Consider the following 19,669-nt stretch of genomic DNA (forward strand, 5'->3'; position numbering starts at 1 on the left):
CTCTTAATCCACCTAGCCTGTGTATCTCCCACTTCTACTGATGTGACATCTGCAGTAATCAATCCACAATGTTAATCTGTCCCAGATGCTGGTTGACAAATGGATTAGGCAGCAGGTGGGAAGGAATGCACAGCTGCAACCTGGTCAGCTATATCACAATGCAAATGACAGCCCAGTAGAGTACTAAGAGCACTACCCTGGTTGTAATTAATTACTGTAAATAAAAGCTTCTTTCTCCCCATCAGCAATCGTTCTTTATCAGCTAGCTTGGTGGAAAATTTATTTTACTTTAACGACCAGTGCAGATAGAACAAAATGAAAAAAAATATTTTCTGTTACAGATTTTTCACCTTTATTAATACCAAGAAAACAAATTATGTGATTATATTGTGGCTGTGATTTCCAGGTCGCTTGGGCACAGTCAATCTACCAAGTGAATACGCAAAGATAAACAGTTGCTTAACTTGTTTGCTGAATTACTGACATTGCAATGCAAAACATTTGCTAAGTAAATGGTATTGATTTCCCGTCCTGTTAATATTTGAAATCAATTGGTAAAGTAGCAATCGTGTGGGTTTTAATAAGGTTGTGAAACCAGTCAACTGTTACTTCTCCCTCTTGTAAATTGGTAACAGAGAGTTCAAGCTTTTGTTCCCACTTTTTTCTTTTTTTAAATGGCAATATTGTCAGCATAGAATTGGAAAATGCAAAAAGGTCCCCTTTCAAGTCTGGGCCACATTTCATAACATTTCCAGCACAGTTCATTAATCATTCACAAGATAGGGTTGAAATTCTTGCAATTAACATGCCATCTGAAGTCAGCTTTTTAAAAAAAAACTGAAAGTCCTGCAGTGCAAGAACACCAGCTTTGTGCATATGATGCATATTTTCATTGAACAAATGGAGGGAACTGTCTAGCTGCAAGGAAGTCCAGCATAAGTGATACCACTGTGTCATTCAAACTGCTCGCTGACTTTGTTACAGGTACATCACTTTTAACTATTGCTCAATTTTATTTTATTCTTCATGTTTAGTGTTATTGAAATGAAGATTCCATTAATCATTCTGCCATTCATTCATTCATTCTCACCAACCCTTCCTTCCACCCACCACCCTCTTTCCCCATTCCACACAATCCTAGCCTGATTACTAAAATTATGACATGGTAGAATGAGGGGTTGTTACTGACCAGGTAGTCCATAGTAATATGTAAAATTGGATTATCTTTAAACAATGAGGGGATTGAATTGACCGTAAATTACACAAAATCATTATAGTTGATTGCATGGGTTTGCTCTGTGCACTAGTTTTCTCCCATCTCACAAGGATGTGCAGTTAGTGGGTTGATTGTCCTCAGTAAATTGCTCCTATGTGTACGTGGGTAATATAATTCAGGGAGTGATGAGAGCCTGGAGGTGATATTTGAGGCAAATACAATAGTGTTAAGGAACCTTTGGATAGGCATATGGATATGCAGGAATAGAGGGATATGGATTATGTGCAGGCAGCTAAGATTTGGTCTTAGTGTTATTTTCAACACAGACATTAAGGGCTAATGGGCCAGTTCTAGTGCTGTACTGTTCTATGTTCTATTACGATTTTATTAAATAAACAAACTAAACCACGTACATCCATGTACCTTTACAACCCCAGACACTCAAGAGTCAGGAGACAAGTGTGTGGAATTGTCAAATGTAGACACAGGGAACTGCAGATGCTGGAATCGATCAAAACACAAAATGCTGGAGTAACTTCACGGGTTAGGCAGCATCTGCGGAGGAAATGTTTTGGTTTGGGATTATTCTTCAGATCAGTCCGATCAGTCTGATGAAGGGTCCTGACATGAAACACTGGCTATCCCTTTCCTCCAAAGATGCTGCCTAACCCATTGAGTTACTCCAGCACTTTGTGTTCTGTGTAAGTAAGTATGTTTATTGGCCAAGTATTCACATACAAGGAATTTGCCTTGGTGCTCCACCCACAAGTAACAACATGACATACAGTGACAGTTAAAAATGACTCAGAAAACACTAAACATTAATAATAATAAAACATTAATGTGGTGGGCGGCGCGACTCTTGTCAGTAACGGCCTCTGCAGTCCGTCTGTGTTTTTTTATTTTCTGTCTCGTTTTTATGTAGTTTTTGTTATTTTTTTGTTGGGGTATGTGTGTGGGGGGGGGGGGTGGGGGTGGGGAGGGGGTAACTTTAAAATCTCTCCCTGCACGGGAGACCCAACCTTTTCTTTGTCGGGTCTCCGTTGTCGTTGGGGCTGCAACGTGGAGCGGCCTCCAACAGGAACGACCTGGGGTTCCAGCTGCGGAGCTGCCGACTACTCACCGTCACGGGGCTGGCCGAGTCCGGAGCGGGTGGAGCTGTGGTGGAGCGCTGCTGCCATCCGACCTCCGGAGTTTCGGAGGCTGCAACTGCGGGTTTGGCGGACGGCGGCACCGGGAGCCCGCGGGTCCCTGCTGGGAGACCGCTTTTCGGGGCTTCCGCAACGGCGACTTCTCCCGCCCGAGTTGCGGGGTTGAAGATTACCTGAGCGGGGCCTTACAGCACCGCCCCGCGCGGCTTGGAATGGCCGCGGGACTCTGCGAGCGCACGCCGGGGGCTCCAACACCAAGACCCGGTGCGCGACCTTGCATCACCCGGCGTGGCTTTAATGGCCGCGGGACAATCGCCATCGCCAGCAGGGGGCTTTGACTTTGACTCTGACATGGGGGGGAGAGTGCAGTGGAGAGATACGTTTTTTTTTGCCTTCCATCACAACGATGTGATGGATGTTTGTGTAAACTGTGTTGTGTCTCGGGTCTTTTTGTTTTGTAATGTATGGCTGCAGAAACGACATTTTGTTTGGACCTCAAGGGGTCCAAATGACAATAAATTGAATTGTATGTATGTATGTATGTGGTATAAAATACCATTGATCAAGCATGTGAACCAACAAAATACCAGATCAAAGGAAGGCTACAGATTTTTGGCTGTTGAGTAGAGCAACTACTCGTGGATAAAAACTGTTTTTATGTCTGGCTGTTGCAGCTTTGACAGTCCGGAGTCGCCTTCCAGAGGGAAGTGATTCAAAGAGTTTGTGGCCAGGGTGAGAGGGGTCAGAGATGATCTTGCCCGCTTGATTCCTGGCCATTGCAGTGTACAGTTTCTCAATGGAGGGAAGATTGCAGCCAATAATCTTCTCTTCTCTGCTGATCGGATGTAGTTGTCATATGGGACCGGAACACTATAATTCTTACTTGCTGCAGATTTACAGGCTCATTATTGCAACAATACATCAAATACATTATCAGTTATACTTAGCAAACCAGATTAGAATGGATTAAGCCGAAGTTTGTAGTGCAGCCTTATACAAACTCACCAGCAGTTCACTATTGAGATTGGGTTGTGGTTAGGCTTCTACAGAGTGGTTCAAAAAATTGATGGTTGATGGGAACAAGCTGTTTTTTGGACCTGGAGGTAATGGTTCTCAGGCTCCTGTACCTTCCTCCCCAAGGTAACCGTGAGGTGAGAGTGTGGCCAGCGTGTTCTTTGATGACATCAGCGACCATGTTGAGGCAATGCTTCCTGTAGATGCCTTCAGTGGTAGGAAGGTGAATACTTGCGATGGACCAGGCAATATCCAACAATTTCTGAAGCCTCTAAATCCATTCAACTGACTGCAGCCGAGCCAGAACGAAGTTGAATAGACAGATATAAAACATATTCAGGCATTCAGCTCAGAATAAATTAGGTATGTTGCAAAACCTACCTTCAGCGGCGCTGCAGATCTGTCGCTGCCCGTGTGAGCGATTTTGGCGCCTTTGAGGGGGGGGGGGCGAGTTTAAAACGCGATTTTCTCTAGGGTATTCAAATTGAGGTTGTTCAGCCTGCCTAGTTGCTGACGAAAAATCGCTGCGACATTAGTTCGCTGCAGCTATTTTTAAACTATATTGGTTAATTTAATTGTTAAAGTAGGTTAAAAATCATCCTCTAAACCCGCGACCGCCGCCAACGGGACGGATCTCATGTAGGGGACAACGCAAGGTAGGCTGTTTATTTTTACATTAAAAAGCGCTTCTTAAGATCCCTTTATAAATTGGTTTTGTGAAGTACAGGTGATGCCAATAACTCAATGTTTCAATGATTCAATACTTTATTGTCACATGCTCCTAGGTACGGTGAAATTCTTTGTTTTTGCATAAAATACACAAAGTGCGCAAAGAGTCGCAACATATCTGGCGCGACAAAGCTCCAAAAGTACTCATTAGAGTCCCGATGGCTTCTGATAGTTCTAAGCACCCCTCCCTCCTCGCTGGGTTCCTCCTTGTTCTCGAGCCCATTCTCCCCCGGCCCCCCCCCCCCCCCTTTCCAGCTAACCTCCTCCTACCAGCCCACTGTCCAGCATCCACAGGTCCGACTCTCTCCTCCTTCGGGCGCCCGGTCTTCGGGGGTGAGCAGGAAATGAGCCTCAGTCGCAGGGCCTACTGCAGGCAGGTACCATGGCTGGCATCCCCTCGGGGTTTGGCAACTGTCCGTACGGCCCCCTTCTCCGTCGATGGTGGTGACTCGGGGCTGTGTTCAGAGGTGGCTCCTCTCGACAGGCAGCGGCCCAGAGGTCCTTTGTCGTCCCCTGAGGTATGCACAACAATTGGTTGCAAACAATCAGTATGATTCACTCTGATGTGTCTTGCTACATCACGTATTTAATTCTTACCCGAGATCTCTCACTGGCCCTTGCCTCTTTATCTGTAACATCCGCATACGTTTAAAACTTAATCTATATCTGCTCTTTCATCTCTGGCCTCTCACTCAGCACCAATTTTCACCTTACTCCTTTTTGAAGACTTCACTTTCAATTGTCAAAGATTGAAAAACTGGAATTATTTTCTTCAACCATTCAATCTCTATACCTTCCTTTTATATTAAAATTTAAACTGACAATTTTCCTGCTGCTCTAAGCTGATATATTCAGTTTATGGGACTAGAGGGTTCACGATGCCTGTCCAGATTTGAATCTGAGAATAGCTATAGAAACCTCACTCAGAAATATTAATGCCATTTAAAATGTAAAATGTTGTATGTGACCACCTTGTGATTGCTAATAGCATGCAGAAGACCAAGATGATAATGACAATGTGGATGTTTACTTTGATACGAACACTGCTATTTCCAGCTCCACTCTCCATTGTACACTGGGTTGACTTGCACAGCGTTAAACTAAATAGAAGAACATAACCAGCATGATTTAATTATACCTCAATTGTTGCTTTATTTCTTCTGAATATGTTGATGGAGCTTTGCTACGGAGATTGACTCCTCTGCTGGGAATGTTCTGGCTGGTGCTGAAATGCCCTATTGCCGATTAGAAAGTTGTCGCAGCAATATTTTTAATTCAGATATAGATAGCCTGACAGTCTTCCTCGAAAACCTGAGCCTAACAGGAAGAACAAAGTGAGACCTCGCAGAGTGCAATAAATTGCTGGAGAAGGGGGAGAGAAAGTGAGGTTCCCAGCCAGAACTAATATCTGATGAGAGTTTATAAGGAAATCTTCTCTTCACAAACTGATACAATTGCTACAGTGACAGTTAGACCTCAAATATGACAGGAGCAACATTGCCTCTAGCTTTCATGGTAATTGGGATTCTTAATTTCGTGTGCGTTTGGCTTCTTTCACATTTCTGCTGGAGAGATAACAAATATCATGAAGTTTGCAATATATAGTTGAATTAATTTCTCAGCACAGAGAAACCGCTATATAGATTTATGGATTGAACCTTCAACCCAATTCATCCTTGCTGACCCAAATACCTATCTGAGCTAATCCCATTTGCCTGGACTTGAACCATACCGCTCTAAGCCTTTCTTTATCCATGTACCTGTCCAAATATTTTTCAATCATTGTAATTATATCTTCCTCTGATGAGCTCACTCCATATACATGCGACCCTCTTTATGAAAAACCTACCTTTCAGGTCTTCATTAAATATTTTCCCTCTACCTTAAACCTATGCTTTCTAGTTTTAGACTCTCCTATCCTGGGAAAGCAACTGTAACTATCTACTTTATTTATTCCCCCTCATGACTTTATGTACCTCAACCTCCTTCACTCTAGGGAAAATACCCAGATTATCTAATCTCCCCTTGAAAGTCAGGCCCTCCAGTCTGGACCATATTCTAATGAATCTTTTCTGCACCCTCTCCAGTTATCACATCCTTCCTGTGGCATGGTGACATAAATCCTTCAAGTGCTGTCTCACCAACATTTCATACAATTGTAATGTGACATCCAATCTCTTGTACTTACTGTCATGGCTAATGATGGCAAGCTTGCCATGTGCCTTCTTCACCACCTGCCTACCTGTATTTGTACTTTTACAGGAGTATGTACTTGCACTCCTCCTTCTCTCCATTCATCAACACCATCCAAGGCCTTGTCATTAACTGTGTATGTCATTCCACCTACATTTTCATCGACATCATTAATTATATGCCAAAGAACAGCACACAGCACTGATCTATGCAGCACACCACTGGTCGCAGGCCTTCAATTTGAATAAATAAATCTCCACTACACCCTCTGCCTCCATCACTAAGCCAATTGTATAGCCAGACGGCTTGCTCATCCTGAGTCTTAAAGGGGCTGAACCACTATGGCGACCTAATTGGTGAGTTGAAAAGCGTTTGCCCTTGACTCATACTCGCAGCATGGCCGACATGAGGTCCTAGGAGGTCTTTGTAATGCCCCTGTCCCACAGTCGAAGCCGGTTGCGATGTTAGTTGAAGGTGGTTGCCAGAGGTTGCGGGTAGTGGAAGGTCTTACCTTGAATTTCCTTGAATTCACCTCAGTGAAGAAGTCAGCCAAGTGAGCAACCTACATCACAAACATTTCATCCTGCATCTTTTCATGAAGCTGATTCTCCTTCTTGGTACACCCTCTCTCCATGAACAGCATTATTTCTTCTCGAAGTTGAATCACACGATTGAGAACTATACCACGCAAAAGCCAGAGCACCACTGTGTGGAATATCAGAACAGAGAAATTGGCGTCCATTTCTTCACATATCGCTTTGAAGTTTCTTGAGTTTGTTGCGCTCCCTCGGATGTGGTTCACAATCTTCACCACATCTGAAAGCACTTCTCGAAGATCAGGAGGGAGAGCCTTCAATGCTAAAGCATGGCGCTGTATCACGCAGTGGGTGAAGGATCCATGGGGAGTGACATCCTTCACGAAGGCTTTGAAGCCAGATTTGCATCCGCCCATGGAAGGTGCCCCATCTGTACACACCCCAACAAGTCGTCTCCAGCCAAGCTCATGTTTGATGAGGAAGGCTTCCAGCATTCTGAACACATCTTCTCCCTGAGTGGTAGTGGCCAATGGCTCCAAGAACAGTCCTTCCCTGACAGGTCGCTGTGACAAGACTCCAAATGGATCTTCAGTTTGCTGGGCTTCATGCTCTCGTTGCACAAAACCTTGGCACAGATAACCTATTGCGGCTTGACCACGGATTTTTGAACGATGCTTGTGAAGCCGGACATGGTTCACAACACAAACGGTTTGTGTGCGCATATGTGCGCACATACGCGACCAAATACTGTGTGTGGTATGTACCTTTGTTAGGTTCATAAAAATGGGCTCAACTAATTGATATGCTATTTATGACCCCTCCATGACCCCTGGAAAAACCTGAAACGACCCCCAAGTTAAGAACCGCTGCCCTAAACTCTCCTAAACTCTTCTAAACTCGCCAATTAGGTTGCCGCAGTGGGACAGCCTGTCTTCTGATCTTCACATCCAGTTTACCATACAGGATCTTGTCAAAGATATTGGTAAGTCCATGCAAGAAATGTCTACAACCTTGGCATCATCAATCCTTTTGGACACCTCTTCAAGGTTCAAGGTTCAAGGTTCAAGGATCACATTTATTTGTCACATGCACCAACTAAGGTACAGTGAAATGAATTTGCCATGCAGCAATGCAATTCAATACTCAATCAAACTTGCACAGAGCCATGCTGGCATTTCCATGCAGTCTTTTGCTTTTCTTGATACAAATAACTCCTATCTCTGAGAACCCCTTCAGGTAACTTCCCTACCCCAGATATAAGATGTGTAGTTGGAGTGTAGTTCGCTGGCTTCCATTACAGCCTGGGAAAAAAGATGCTGTCTCAGGGAAAATGTATAAACTCCATACAGACAGCACCTAAGGTCAGGATTGAACCTGTGTCTCTGGTGCTGCAAGGCACCAACTCTAGTGCTGCACACTGTGCACTCCCTAATTGTATCGTTTAAGCTAACCCCATTATAAGAGAACAGCACAGTGCAGACGAATAGGAAGAGGAAAAGATGCTACAACTCATACTCCAACCTGCTGAAGGAACTCAGCATGTCAGAAAGCATCTATGAATGGATTCAACCCCTTCTGCAGTTTGCTTTTGCTCAACATTTCAGTACCTGCAGTTTCATGTCTCGCCCTCATAAGTTATACTGTCTCCTTTTCACCTGAGGCTCTTTGCTGACATAATTAATGGATTATAAATTAACCCAACCACAAATCCCTGCTAGTTTTACTGCACTGACCATCACATTTCCCTCTTTCTCACAACACATTCATGAAACCACTCAGAAAGTGTGCAATAAAATTCAATTTCACAAATTCAATTATTCTATAAAGAATGTAAAGTTCAATGGATGCATTCACCTATTGTTTTGCCACAATCTGTGTTTTCCACCCAAAATGTATTTACTTTGCCCTACAAATTATTACCCCTGTACATGATGATACAACATACAACATATAATCCCTCTGACATTTCGCCACCTCCAACGGGATCCCACCACTGGCCACATCTTCCCATCTCCTCCCCTTTCTGCATTCTGCAGAGACCGTTCCCTCCGTAACTCCCTGGTCAATTCGTTCCTTCCCACCCAAACCACCCCCTCCCCGGGTACTTTCCCTTGCAACCGCAGGAAATGCTATACTTGTCGCTTTACCTCTCCCCTCGATTCCATTCAAGGACCCAGGCAGCCTTTCCAGGAGAGGCAGAGGTTCACCTGCACCTCTTCCAATCTCCTCTACTGCATCCGCTGTTCCAGGTGTCAACCAAGCGCAGTCTTGGCGATCACTTCGCCCAACACCTCCGCTCAGTCCGCACTAACCAACCTGATCTCCCGGTCGCTCAGCACTTCAACACCCCCTCTCATTCCGAATCTGTCCTTTCTGTCCTGGGCCTCTTCCATTGTCAAAGTGAGGCTCAGCGCAAATTGGAGGAACAGCATCTCATATTTTGCTTGGGTAGTTTACACCCCAGTGATGTGAACATTGATTTCAAATGGTTCTTGCTTTCTCCCGTCTTCCCCTCCCCCTTCCCAGCTCTCCCACAAGCCTACTGTCTCTGCCTCTTCCTTTCTTTTCCGCGCCCCCCCACCCCGACATCAGTCTGAAGAAGGGTCTCAACCTGAAACATCGTCTATTCCTTCTCTCCATAGATGTTGCCTCACCCTCTGAGTTTCTCCAGCATTTTTACCTACCGCTGTACCTGAAATCATAGGGGTAAAAAGTTGCTCATCAACTGAGCATACTGCAGTATTCCAGAAAACAGACCAGAGAATTTGTGATGCAAAGGTTTAACTTTTACAAGGCACTGTCTGGGTTAAAAATGCGTTCATCAACAGACAATGGTGGGAACAGAAACACTATCTGCTTGAGTGAGCAGATCACTTATATGCTCCACATAACTGCTGTCACTTATCAACGTCTATACTTCCTCAGCTGCTTGAGAAGATTTGGCATACACCATCAAATGTCGACTGGTGTACGATAGAAAGCTTAATGATTAGTTGCCTCATGACCTGGACATTGGACATCGGCTATTGACATCCTCGCTATCGCAGGGATCGACAGGGAACATCATCCCAAAGAGATAGCGAAAATCATCAAAGACGCACACTATCCTGGACACTATCTCTTCTCAATGCTACTATCAGGAAGAAGACACAGGAGCCAGAGGATGATGATCTTCAGATTCAAAAACAGCTGCTTCTCATCAGCCATCGTGCTCTTGTACAATGTTATCCACAACTCTACCTCAGCATTGTGTAGGAAAGAACTGCAGATGTTGGTTTAAATCGAAGGTGTACACAAAATGCTGGAGTAACTCAGTTGTCCCGCTGAGTTACTACAGTATTTTGTGTCTACCTCTGCATTGATCTATTATGGACATTGTGTAGGTTGCACTACAAACAATAGTTTGCACTATTATGATCTAGTTTTCTAGCATAACTGATAATTTATTGCATTATTGATATTGTAGATTTACTTGTGTAAATGTTCCTGTAAAGATGCAGCATAAGTATGTTATTGATCTGTTCCCAGTGACAATGACAATTAAACACTATTGAATATTGACTCTCTTGACTCTTGCTCTGACTGATTGACTACATTCTGAGGTTCCCATGATTTCCAGAACAGAAGGGAAAATCGGATTATTTTTTCTTGTAATTTAACCTGTCTGACTGGATTCTATAAATATGTGTGTTGTCGGAAATGAAAAATATCCTGCTTGGCTGGATTTGACTATATAACTTCTGGGAATTGTGTTTTTTTGGACCTGAAGTTATACAAATATGCTGCCTGACTGCTACAGAAATAAAGCAGTCAGGAAGGAAAATGTTTGTTTGCCTGAGAAAATACTTGTAAATACCTGGAAAAACAGACGTGAATTGTTTTGAAATAGGAGTTGCTTAAGGGGTTGCTTGAGATAGTTTGAGCATGAAGGCCAAAATAAGCAACTTGTATGTCACGGGACAATTGGATTAGCAGTAATCTCTTGCCAATTTTAAGTAAAATGGATTTTTGTCCTCAGGCTCTTAGACTCGAGTTGTCAATTCCTCTGGTCTCAACCTTGAAAACATATTATACTGGTGATACCAATTCCCTTCTTCTTGTAGATTATGATGACTGAATAGGGAATCATTTGGAGGAGACAATGTCAATGATGATGGATGAGTTGGTCACAATTATGTGATGGAGAAGTTGCCTGACCTTGTGAAGTGGGTCCAGTTCTACAGAAGAACCAGACTATGAGGATAGGCAGCATCTCTGGATTACAAAATAGTGGAGTAATTCAGCAGGACAGGCAGCATCTTACAAAATGCTGGAGTAACTCAGCAGGACATGCAAAATGCTGGAGTAACTCAGCCAGATGGGCAGTGGATTCAAGAGATCATTATGTTTGGTGACATTAATAAATGGTTCTAGCCTACTAAGGAGAGGGTAAAGACCATGAGTCTACCCAAAGTTTTTGTACAAAGATTCAGAAGTTAGATAGCAGTAATGAACTGATCTCCAAGGAAAAGTCTCAAGGAGAAACTCAAACAAAAATGAGACCAAGGAACAATGAATAAAAAGCAATATCTCAAAGTTAGTTTTACTTACTCGTTTCACTGCAAGGTGCGAGTAGTTAAACATCCCTCCATAATGAAGTAGGAAACAAGCAGAAGGATTAGAGATAAATATACAGAGCCGAGTGCAATCTAGTGCAATCTTGCAGAGTGCTGCTTTGTTACAGCACTCTTACTCCTGGAGTACAAACACTTTCACAGGTACTTCAAAGAATAAGGGTCAGACTACTCAATGTGTGTTGTTGTGACAACAAAACAAGAAAATGGTAGCTGGTTCTTCGCTGGTTTAACTCCACCAATTAATCGCTACTGTAAGGTATGATTGAACTCCCTGTGTTGGGCAGGTTGGCTGGGTAGTTATTCACTGGCCATTGAGGTTGTTACAATAAAGAAATCTGTGGGCTTTGCAGCCAAATAAATAGAGAGGGAGACAACGGCTTTCTTCACATCCAAGAGAAACCGGTGAGAAAGACTGCTGAATCGGTATTGTCTCTCTGTCAATGCATGGAATAGTTCTCAACAATGGGCTTCAGTCCTTAACAACGGGCCACACTCATCAGGCCTGAGTGCACATCTCTGCAGTGCAGCTGCATTGCCTTGCTTAGCCCACTCAATACCAGACTTAACAAACATCCTCTCCAGATCATGCTGTGAAATGATGAATTGATAGATTTGCACCTGATTCATGTCATGCAGGTTCTGGGCACTATCTTGTCAGAGATAGTATCCATTTTGTGCCTGGAAGCTGGGTGCAATGAACTTAGTTGTGCAATGCTGTAAGGTTCCTTTTAGGGATTATTCTATTAGGACTCTCCTTTCTGGGAAAGCGTGAGATAGCAGCAGAGTATCTGCAGTGTCTGTAGTCAAGTTTATTGGAGCGCAAGGAATGCAAAGCATAAGTAAAGAAGAAGTAGAGATTGACAAATAATTAGGTTCAAAAGATGAAACTATAATTTCACCCTCATCTGTAGTACCAATGTGACAATAGCAACATCAGCCATCAGCTACAGTGTGATGTATGGTGCCCATTTTGTCTGTAGTCTGTAATCTTACATAATCTGGGATGGGTAAAGGAAAATTACAAATAACAGAGTCCTACTGAGAAGGTACACCCTAAAAAAATGTGTCAGATGTTTGCATTGAGTATCAGACCTGTTCCCTTTTGAGCTGAGAACTGTACTCTTGGTTTTGTTGCTCAATTCTAAGCACATCCATATTTAGTGGAACATATATTTCAGTTCAGTTTGCAGATAAAGAAAATACAACATTGGAATAATTCTGGTCCCAAGACTCTAGTAGGAAGTGGTCCATGAAATGAATGATTAGATATAAGAATGTATGAAATAGTGGCTGGATTAGACATTCAGCTCCTAATATCTGATTTTCAGTTTAATAAGGTCATGTTTGATCTTTTACTGCAGAAGCACTTTCCAGTATTAAACCTGCAACTAACTCCCATATTTTACATGTGAATGAACAAAGAGCTGAAGATAATGTATATACATAGCAAATCAGTTGTCACCTGTGAAGAGCACAGGAATGCTGATGCTGGAGGCATCCATCTCTTCAGATATGAAATATATGAAAGAGGAACAAGCAATTTAATAGAATATAAAAAAGGGGTAGAAATCTCAGTGGATTGGTTTCATGCTTAATAAATGAAACAGGAAATCGATAAATGATTGAAATGATATTTATATCACACAAGGGAAAACAAAATAAATTAGAAAATCTAAAGTGGAAGGTGGAACATAATCTCAAGTGGCAGGTTTTTGAATTTAAACAAGAGTCTCTGCAAAAATCTGATGTTTACAAATAGCTAAGAAAAAAATAAGAATAAACATGAAATGCTGGAAATTTAAAAGAAAATATGCAAGGTGCCAGGAAACACTTGGCAGGTCAGCTGGAATTCTCTGCAGAGATGATAGCTGAAAGTAAACCTGACTATTTGCAAACATATAGAGTTACACAGCACAGAAATAGGCCCTTGGGCCCATCATGTTTAATCCCATTTTCCAGTACTCATTCTAAAGCCTTCAATGCCTCAATGCTCATCAAGATACTTATTAAATGTTTTGAAGTTCCTGCCCCCACCATCCTTTCAGGCAGTTGATTCCCAATTCCAAGCCGCTCTCTGGATGAAGAAAAAAAATTGGCCTCAGTTATACTTGAAGATCTTGCACATTACTGAAACCCTCTAGTTTTATACATGTTCAGGAAGAATATTACTTACAGTTTCTCAATCTATGCCCCTCTTACTTTTGCCTCAATCAGGCTTTTCTCTCAGTCCACAGTCAAGAGTGTCAAGTCAAGAATGTATAGCAGAATGCAAAATGCTGGAGAAACCGCAGGTCAGACAACGTTTCGATTTGAGATCCTTCATCGGTCTGAAGAATGTTTCCAATCACCTTTCCACTGCCTGCTACGATGCTATCTGACCCATTGAGTTCCTCCAGCACTTTGTGTTTTGCTCAGGATTCCAGCATCTGCAGTTCCATGTATTGCCAAAAGTGTTTAATTGTAATATGCACCAGGGCCAGAGCAACAACATTCTTACTAACTTATCTGTCAGAAGAAGGGTCCTGACCCAAAATGTCACCCATCCTTTTTCTCCAGAGATGATGCCTGACCTGCTGAGTTACTCTATACTTTGTGTCTCCCTTACTTTCTCCACTTCACTCCACTCCACCCCATGCCACTTCACTTCACTCCACTCCACTCCACTCCACTCCACTCAGCTCTACTCTACTCTCCTCTACATTACTCTACTGTAATCTTTTTTTTCACTCCACTCCACTCCACTCCATTCCACTCCACTCCACTCCATTCCACTCCGCTCCACTCCGCTCCAATCCACTCCACTCCACTCCACTCCACTGCACTCCACTCCACTCCACTCCACTCCACTCCACTCCAATCCAATCCATTCCATTCCACTCCACTCTGCTCCAATCCACTCCACTCCACTCCACTCCACTCCATTCCACTCCACTCCACTCCATTCCACTCCACTCCACTCCGCTCCACTCCGCTCCACTCCGCTCCGCTCCACTCCGCTCCGCTCCACTCCACTCCACTTCACTTCATTCCACTCCAAGGAAGAGTAACACACCCTATACAGTCTCCCCTCACAGCTGAACCGCTCCAACCAACAATGTCCTGGTATCTCCTGCAGAGCAATCACATCCACCCTGTTATATGATACATACAGTAGCCTAGCTGTGAACTTACCAATGTTTTACAAAATGGAATCATGACCTCTTTTACATTCTATGGCAGCTCGGATACTTCACTCCGTGATGAGCTCCCAACTTCATGTCCAAACCATCACTAAGATTGCCTACTTTCACCTCCATAATATTACTCTCCTCACCTCAGGTGACCTGCTGCCATTACCTCTTGCCTTGAAAATGCCACTGCATTGCACACCAGTCTCCCTAGTTCTGTCCTCTACAAACAGGGCTGCGCATATTCTGATACCTTGTCCTAAATAGCCCCATGCACACTTCACGCACTTCTGTGATTGCTGATCCATAGTGGCCGTCAGTTCAGCAATGTCTTGATTTTAAAATTCTCTCCATTTTCAGATTCTTCCATCGTTCTGTAAAGGTGGCTCAAAGTACAATTCTCTGATGTACCATTATGGGCTCATTACAAATCCTGCATTACACTGTTCTGCCATTGTTGATTTGTCTGTAGCTGTCAAGGGCATAAACTCTGAAATTCCCTCTCCAAGCCTCTCGTAACCTTTAATTTCTTCACCATATTCCAGGAGTCCTGTCTTTTTAGCACCAAATGTGATACAATGTTGAATTTATTTGAAATTGTTGAAGCAGCTCCTGGCACTACACAAACAAGCTGCTGTGGTTGCAGATAGCTGCAATGTCAAATTTCTCTCTGCTTAGGCTGTTTAGATGACTGTAGTTCTCTCACCGATGATGAGATTTGTTCAACTTTAGCCTCCGTAAAACTTGGTGTTTTCTGTCTCTTGTGGCATTTAACTTCAAGATATCAAACAGGATCTCAAATCTGGGCAGAAACATCATGCATCTTTGATGGACCAGTCACAGCATCACACCTAAACACACAAAGCCTGAAAGAGAAAATCAAAACTGCAGATGCTGGAAATTGAGTGATAGAGTCATATAACACGGATATAGTCCCTATGGCTCAACTTGCCCATGCTGACCAAGATGCTCCATCTACATTAGTTCCACTTGCCTGCATTTGCTCCGCATCCCTCAAAAGCCTTCATATTTGTGTACTTGTCCAAATGCATTTTAAATGTTGTTATACTACCTGCCTCAACTACCTCCTCTGGCAGCTAGTTCCATATACCTATCACCTCTGTGTGGAAGTAGTTTCCCCTCGGTTTCCTATTAAGTGTTACCCCTCTCACCTTCAATCTCACCCCTCTCACCTTCCCTCTCTCATTGCAACTCTAAAATAAAACCAGAAAATGTTGGAAACAACCATCAGCATCTGTGCAAAGAGAAACAGACCTGAAACGTCAGTTTTATATCTTTTCCCGCTGATATGTGCTGACCTGTTGAGTTTTTCCAGCATTTTCCTTTTTTCTATTCCACAAATCCAAGCCATTCTGGTCTTTAGAGGTTTAGACACTCTTTCCCACGGGCGATCTTTCAGACACAGATTATTCCCTTGCAATGTCTTCCCATGAACAAAATGAACACTGAAACAGTCACTACCCTTTAAAATAAATTCATTTTGCAGTAAAGATCTGCAAGATGTTCCAAGATTCAGACTTTTTACATTCCTAAAATAAACTTTATGAATAAACTATATTCATAATAATAATGTATATGAAATGCCAAAATGGAGGAACAATGACAGGACTGTTTGGAGTCTGTAGACTGGGCAATGTTCAAGGACTCGGCAACGGACTTGAACGAATACGCCACAGTCGTTACAAACTTATTAAGAAATGTGTGGAGAACTGCATCCCCACAAAAACCTTCCGAGTGTTTCCCAATCAGAAACCTGGGATGAACTTTGATTTCCGCACTCTTCTGAAGACCAGACACCGGGCATTCATGTCTGATGATACAGTGATCTACAAGAAGTCCAGATACGACCTTGGTAAGGCCATCAAAAAGGCCAAAAGGGACTTCTGCTCCAAACTGGAGAATGAGACAGATGTTCAGCAGCTGTGGCGGGGCCTGAATGCAATCACCTCCTACAAGGCGAAACCAGGAGGCAGCTCGAATGTCGGCGAAACATCACTCCCTGATGAGCTCAATGCGTTTTACGCACACTTTGATAGTGAGCCCCCATTCGCTGTGATGGTACTTCAGTCTCAGTCACAGAGGCCGACATCAGGAAATCCTTCAGAGGGGTGAACCCTCAAAAAGCGCTTGGACCCGATGATATACATGGTCGTGTTCTAAAAACCTGTGCGGACCAACTGGCGGGAGTTTTTACGGACATTTTCAACCTCTCACTTCTGAGGTCTGAGGTTCCCACCTGCTTCAAAAGGGCACCAATTGTACCAGTGCCCAAGAAGAGTAAGGTGACGTGCCTCAATGACTATCAACTAAAGCGTGTGGTGATGAAGTGCTTTGAGAGGTTGATCATGGCGCAAATCAACTCCAACCTCGACAAAAACCTGGACCCACTGTGGTTCGCTTACCGCCACAACAGGTCAACTGTGGATGCGATCTCGCTGGCCCTCCACTCCGCTCTGGACCACTTGGACAACAATAACTCTTATATCAGGCTGTTATTTATTGATTGCAGCTCGGCATTTAATACAATCATCCCCTCCAAGCTGGTTACCAAACTCGCAGAACTGGGTCTCTGCGCATCCCTCTGCAATTGGATCCTCGACTTCCTCATTCACAGACCACAGTCTGTTCGTATTTTTGGAAATGTGTCAGACTCGATAACAATCAGCACGGGAGCACCTCAGGGCTGCATGCTCAGCCCCCTGCTGTACTCACTCTATACTCAAGACGGCGTAGCTGGTCATAGTGCGAACTCCATCATCAAGTTCGCTGATGACACCACTATTGTGGGACGTATCACTGATGGGGATGATTCAGAGTATAGAAGAGAGATCGAGCGACTGTCCATATGGTGCCAGCATAATAACCTGGCAACACCAGCAAAACCAAGGAACTGATTGTGGACATTGGAAGGAGTAGGATGGGGACCCACAGTCCCGTTTATACCAACGGGTCGATGGTTGAAAGGGTCAAGAGCTTCAAATTCCTGGGCATGCACATCTCTGAAGATCTTTCCTGGTCTGAGAACACTGATGCAATTATTAAGAAAGCACATCAGCGCCTTTACTTCCTGAGAAGATTACGGAGAGTCGGTTTGTCAAGGAGGACTCTCTCTAACTTCTACAGGTGCAGAGTAGAGAGCGTACTGACCGGTTGCATCGTGGCTTGGTTCTGCAACTTGAGCGCCCTGGAGAGGAAAAGACTACAAAAAGTAGTAAACACTGCCCAGTCCATCATCGACTCTGACCTCCCTTCCATTGAGGGGATCTAGCGCATTCGCTGCCTCAAAAAGGTTGGCAGTATCATCAAGGACCCACACCATCCTGGCCACACACTCATCTCCCTGCTACCTTCAGGTAGAAGGTACGGGAGCCTGAAGACTGCAACAACCAGGTTCAGGAATAGCTACTGCTCCACAGCCATCAGGCTATTAAACTTGGCTCGGACAAAACTCTGAACATTAAAAGCCCATTATCTGTTATTTGCACTTCATCAGTTTATTTATTCATGTGCGTCTATATTTATATAATGGTATATGGACGCGCTGATCTGTTTTGTAGTCAATGCCTACTATATTCTGTTGTGCTGAAGCAAAGCAAGAATGTCATTGTCCTATCAGGGACACATGACAATAAACTCTCCTGAATCTTGAATCTTGAAATTTCCAAGAGTAAAAAAATACTCGTGATGAAGTACCACGCGTTTGATTTATTTTTTTTAACTCGGGAGAGCTCTTGGGTAAACTCGCTTTGTGGGACGGGCTTAAACTGCATTGTTAGCTTTTTTTTTGTTTGGTAAATAGAGAGATTGTGAGTGATGCGAGTATATCTCATTGGTTTGACTAACACTGTCAGACCCAAAGAGGCAAAAGATACATCGAGGTCTGTGGATCACACACGTGAGGTAGTTGTCCTGTTTCTTATTTTGGTGCTGACTTTCAGTGATTTCACGAAGTTGGTAAGAAATGTTGAAGATTAAGATTACATTTATTTAGTCGAGAGAAATAACATTTCTAGTTTTTTGTGGTTCCAGGCTGAGTGTTAAATAGTTGCAGAGTTGCTAAGTTGTGTCTACCTGTTGTAATTGGGGCCGACTGAAATGGACTTTAAAATGTGTTGAGACAGTAAATTGTAGAATAAAAAACTATGGAGCGGAAAGTGTTTAACGAGTGTGTGCGATTTCCTGAACAAAGTCCGTTGAGCTAATTATTGCCTGACATTGGAGTGATCAATGTGCAATGGGCCACATACAAATGATCCACATGACAGTTTCAGAACGGTGAAATAGATCGCAATTTCACGTGATAGGATTTGTTTGCAGTATCAAATGCATTTTGTTATTTTTCCCTTGTATTTAATTTCTTCACAAGCAGAAACAAATGGTATGTCCATATTAAACTCCGAACCGCATAATGTGCAGGAGTTGAGGTTCCAGCTGTACACGATATATTTTGTTACTAAGTAGGAAAAAACGTTTATAAAATGAAATTCTTCAGATTTAATCAGATTTGCTGTGATCCCACTGCGTTGAAGTAAATGATCAGTTGTGATCAATTGTGTTTGATGCTCCTTATCAATTTCTATAAACCTAATGATATTAATGGTTGGGCCAGGAGTTACTGTACATTTGTGAAATGGTTCTCAGCAGCAGTCTGTGATTATCCTCAGCCCATGTTTCTGTTTTCACTGTGCTTTTCATCACTGTTTTACCGGCTTTATCCTGCCTTATGGACCTGTCCTACTTACGCGACTTTTTCGGCGATTGCTGGCACCCGTCATAGGTCGTTACAGGACGTCTAACATTTTCAACATGTTGAAAATCCAGCGGCGACCAGAAAAAGGTACGACTCTTTGGGCGACTACTCACGACCATACAGGCTTCACCCCGCGACATGTCGCCAGGGTGTCGCCTGTATGGTCATGAGTAGCCTCCTCAGTCGCCCAAAGAGTTGTAGCGTCTTTCTGGCCACCGCTGAATTTTCAACATGTTGAAATTTTTCGCCGACCTGTGACGGGTGCTGAAAGTCGCC

The 19,669-nt window shown here is 43.3% G+C and overlaps 1 protein-coding gene and 1 pseudogene across 4 annotated transcripts in view; one reads left to right on the forward strand and one right to left on the reverse strand.

Annotated features, from left to right (window-relative positions):
* Positions 1 to 7,561, reverse strand: part of LOC116974895 — a 51,517-nt pseudogene extending 43,956 nt beyond the window's left edge.
* The window catches only part of kynu (kynureninase), a 253,690-nt gene continuing 234,768 nt past the window's right edge, over positions 748 to 19,669 (forward strand). For 2 of the 4 annotated variants that reach the window (XM_033024698.1, XM_033024703.1), the window contains exon 1: positions 18,444 to 18,597. The gene's annotated coding sequence lies outside the window, so the exon portion shown is untranslated. Of the gene's footprint in view, positions 985 to 18,443; positions 18,598 to 19,669 lie in introns of those variants that run through there. The other 2 variants (XM_033024701.1, XM_033024699.1) reach the window with 2 other exon arrangements.

Source organism: Amblyraja radiata, chromosome 7 (genome assembly GCF_010909765.2).
Source record: "Amblyraja radiata isolate CabotCenter1 chromosome 7, sAmbRad1.1.pri, whole genome shotgun sequence".
Lineage (NCBI taxonomy): Eukaryota > Metazoa > Chordata > Chondrichthyes > Rajiformes > Rajidae > Amblyraja > Amblyraja radiata.